The sequence below is a fragment of the Saccopteryx leptura genome, chromosome 11 (genome assembly GCF_036850995.1).
Source record: "Saccopteryx leptura isolate mSacLep1 chromosome 11, mSacLep1_pri_phased_curated, whole genome shotgun sequence".
Classification (NCBI taxonomy): Eukaryota; Metazoa; Chordata; class Mammalia; order Chiroptera; family Emballonuridae; genus Saccopteryx; species Saccopteryx leptura.
The window spans coordinates 51,901,163-51,905,943 of NC_089513.1; the positions used below are offsets into that span (position 1 = coordinate 51,901,163).

The 4,781-nt window shown below is 41.9% G+C and overlaps 1 pseudogene; it reads left to right on the forward strand.

The window, feature by feature from the left end:
• Nucleotides 1–2,783: 2,783 nt before the first annotated feature.
• Nucleotides 2,784–3,851, forward strand: LOC136382904 (PRELI domain-containing protein 1, mitochondrial pseudogene; annotated as a pseudogene).
• The last annotated feature ends 930 nt before the right edge of the window (nucleotides 3,852–4,781 follow it).

Sequence of the window (4,781 nt, forward strand, 5' to 3'; positions counted from 1 at the left end):
CATGAAGGAAAAGAGATGAGAAGTATCAACTTGTAGCTGCAGAACTTTAGTTGTTCTTTGATTGCTTTCTCAGATGTGCCTTGACTGGAGGGTTCCAGCTGAGCCAATGACCTCTTGCTCAAGACAGCAACCTTGGGCTTCAAGCCAGCAATGGTGGGGTCATGTCTATGACCCCATGCTAAATCTGGTGTTCAGACCGGGATCCACCCAGGAACCCCTGTCTGGGGCCAATGCTCACAATTAAGCTATTTTTAACATGTGAGGCTGATGCTCTGAGTATCTGAGCTATCCTTAGCACCTGGTCTGATGCTGGAACCAATTGGGCCACTGGATGCAGAAGGAGAAGGAAAAGAGAAAGTGGAGAGGGAAGGAGAGAGAAGAAGACGGTCACTTCTCCTGTGTGCCATGACTGAGAATTGAACCCGGGACGTCTGTACACCAGGCTGATGCTCTATCCACTGAGCAAAATGGCCAGGAGCCATTTAGGACCATTTAAATAGTACAATGTAGAATCAAATTATTTAATTATCTTTTCAAAAAATTATTTAATTATCTTTTCAAAAGGTTTTGGAGTTATGAATTAATTACTTTTATTGCTCTGGATTAACAGACTCTTCAAATTCTAGTCACAACAGAATGGTTTCCTGCAAGCAGTGTGGTAACAGATGGCTTAAACAGATTGTCAAAGCCTTCTTTAGGAGAGTTCAAAGGCACTTAATAATTTGAAGAGATAAATACGTGATATCTATTGGTTAAGAATATAGTGGAAAATATGTATTATAATAATTTATATTTAACAAAATAATATGCTTCTTTACACAGCTAAGAAATAGCTACGAAATTGCCTGAAGCCCGTTTATTCTGCTGTTTGAAGTAAAGTATCATTTTAAAATAAGTTTACAGAAGATAACAAATAAATCAGGTAACCAAATGTTAATATTTGTAATATGTCTTCAAAACACATAATTTTTACCAAAAGTGATTTTTTTTATAGAGGTGTCAAGTAAGCTATTACTGTTGCAAAACACAATTCTGTTGATCTACTATTAACAATGCCACTTGCATATTATTCTTACTGCTTACAGTAAAATGTTATGAAAAAGAGATAAATGGAAGGAACTGCTAAGCAAAAAAGAACCAGAATTTGATGATTGAGAAAATTCTGTCTATTCAGATAACTTTCTCTAGAAACAGAGCCAAAGGTATGTCTGGTTAATCTTTTGGTTAAGAGATTAGGCATGTGACACATAGACCAATCAACCATCTCAGTAAAAACAATGGCAGCTTAGACCAAGATGGGAGACACCTACTGTGAGAAAATGTCACATGAAGACACCGACATCATATAGCCCTGTGATGTCTGAGAGCAGAGTTACACAGATACAAACCCAGGAACACCAAGGATTGCTGACAACCATAAGAACTGAGAAAAGAGAACAGGGCTCTGTTTACACCTTGATTTTAAACTTGTAGCCATCAGAACAGTGAGAAAATACATTTCTGTTATTTCAAGCTACCTGGTTTGCAGTAATTTGTTATGGCAACTCTAGGAAATGAATACAGGAAGTCTGATGATAATGAAGAAATTTGAATGCTTTAGAAAAATAGATATCAATGTGTAAGCCATTAGACAAAAGCCTTAATATGTGAATATTCATTTGGCCACCAGACTATAATATCATATTACAAAATTAAAATTAAAACAAAATCTCGGCCCTGGCTGGTTGGCTCAGTGGTAGAGCGTCGGCCTGGAGTGCAGGAGTCCCGGGTTCGATTCCCGACCAGGGCACACAGGAGAAGTGCCCATCTGCTTCTCCACCCCTCCCCCTCTCCTTCCTCTCTGTCTCTCTCTTCCCCTCCTGCAGCCGAGGCTCCATTGGAGCAAAGTTGGCCCGGGCACTGAGGATGGCTCCATGGCCTCTGCCTCAGACGCTAGAATGGCTCTGGTTGCAGCAGAGCAATGCCCTAGATGGGCAGAGCATCACCCCCTGGTGGGCATGCCAGGTGGATCCCAGTCAGGCGCATGTGGGAGTCTGTCTGACTGCCTCCCTGTTTCCAACTTCAGAAAATAAATAAATAAATAAATAATCTCACAGAATCAAGAGAGAATTTGATATTATTTCTTTAGAACTGTATAGGACAGTGACAATGTTGAATATATATTTTACATTTAATTTTTAAAGTTTCTTAAAATGTTAACTCCTACCACACATGATGTACCAATTTGTTCTATTCTATTCTATTCTATTCTATTCTATTCTATTCTATTCTATTCTATTCTCTGATGTCATAAAGGAGGGTAATGATTAGCAGTGGCAGAGCATTGGCCGTGATCTCCTCGTAAGCTATAGATGTTACCACGGACACCAGTGTAGTAGAGAAAATCATGAGTGGGGTGAAGAGAAGATGAATATCTTCTTCACATAAAGTATGTATTTCTGAAAGATAATTCTTTACTTGTAATTTTCTGAGTTTTTCCTTTGTTTTAAACTGTGATCTTTTTAAATATCAAAGTCCCTCCTAATAAAAACAAAAACTGAAAAATCTTGATGTAAGTATTGTTAGGTATTTTCATTTTATCCTATTTTGATTCTTTTTGTCAATGTGTAAAAATAAATGTAATGTTTATAGAAATGATTAGAAGACAGGACTCCTCCTGGCAATGGGAGCTGGTGGGGTGCAGCATGGTGGTGGTTGAGCTGTGTGCCCCAGCAAGTGCGTGCCCCTGGGCTCTGCACCCCTGAGGCTGTGCGGCTGCTGATCTCTCCTCAGGCAGGACAGTGATGAAGTATTCCCTGGGCCAGTGCATGCTTCCGAGTTCCTGGGACCAAGTGTTCACTGCCCTCTGGCAGCAGTACCTGAGTCCCTATAGCAGGGGTCCCCAAACTTTTTACACAGGGGGCCAGTTCACTGTCCCTCAGACCGTTGGAGAGAGCCAGACTATAAAAAAAAACTATGAACAAATCCCTATGCAGATGGCACATATCTTATTTTAAAGTAAAAAAACAAAACAGGAACAAATACAATATTTAAAATAAAGAACAAGTAAATTTAAATCAACAAACTGACCAGTATTTCAATGGGAACTATGATCTTCTCACTGACCACCGATGAAAGAGGTGCCCCTTCTGGAAGTGCGGCAGAGGCCAGATAAATGGCCTCAGGGGGCCACATGTGGCCCACGGGCCATAGTTTGGGGACCCTGCCCTATAGCAAACATGTCTTGATGGAAGACAAAGGGCAAAGGGCACTGGAAGGTGACCCCACAAGAATATCCAGTCCACTTCTGCCCAATACCAACAGGATGCCCACAGGGCCAAGTGACTGTTTTCTGCCAATGTTGCTGCCATGGTGGAGACCCTGCAGGATTCTATGGAAACCCACAGAACCAGAGCATGACCACCTTCACCCGGGACATCAATCACGCCTGATTGATGGCGGTGCAGGCACGATGTATTCACTGTGTGAGCTGTGATAGCAGCAGTGAGAACGAAATCCACCAGGAAGCGGGGGGCTCCTCTGGTTTATCTGGTGTCTCCAGAGCTAAACCAGGAATTTGGTCCCCCTGGTTCCAAAGCAATGTGACCATGATGATGAAGGGTTTTGAATACATCTCAACTAAACTGCAAGGTGAGGTTTCTTTCAAAACCCTTGTTGAGACAGACGAGGAAGCTAAGGAGGAGTCCATGGCACTGGGAGCTACAGAGAAGGCCAAATACCTCGCCCGCAAGGCAGCGAGGGACAGCAGTTCGTGCAGCCCGCCCCGGCCCTGGTGCCGCAGCACACCACTGGCTGCACTCCCTCTGCCCACTCCCACATATTTTATTATTAAAAGTCGACTTCAAGCCTGATCTACTGTCTGGGTGGTGGGTTGGGGGTGCTGCCTGTTTGGCATCTACAGTGCACCAGACACCAGACATGTGACCCTTGTCTGGGCCAGGCCTGCTTCACCCCGCGTCAGATAACTGAGGACAGAGGTGCAGGGAAGCGCGTGACTTACCCAGAGTCACAGAGAGTGCGCAGGCAAAGTAGTTGTAAACGAAGCTCCATGAAGTCCCCTGCCTTTGTTTTGTTTTCTGCCGAGTCCCAAGTACCTAGAAGAATATTTAGGCCTGACCTGTGGTGGCGCAGTGGATAAAGCGTCGACCTGGAAATGCTGAGGTTGCCGGTTCGAAACCCTGGGCTTGCCTGGTCAAGGCACATATGGGAGTTGATGCTTCCTGCTCCTCCCCCCTTCTCTCTCTCTCTCTCTCTCTCTTCTTTCTAAAATGAATAAAAAAAAACAACAAAAATATGCTAAAAAAAAAAAAAGAATATTTAGCACATAATAAGCACTCAATATCTGTTGAATTCAATCAGCCCCCTTTCTCCCCAAATGATAAGAAGATAAGTGGGCTAGCCCCAAGAATAAAAATCTTATAAACAGTTTGCTCCTTCAGTGTTCTGTAATTTGCTATGGTAGAAGTACAAGTGCTATAATCTTGCTTTTGAAGAAATGATTTCTACTGGTCATTCTTCTCTATTTTTGAATACTTAATTTATACCTTTATATTTTCATTTATTTCGTAGATTAATAATAACATGAAATGACAATGAAATTCTGAAATAAATATATATGGTATATATATAATGTCATAGTCACAAATTTGCTATTGTATTCAGATACACTGATGGGGAAAATTTTACACTTTGGGGACATGTTGTATGTATGCAATGGAAGATAAAGTCATAGAGCAGTGGCCCACAAAGAAAAACTGGAACATCTGTAGAACAGAAAATAT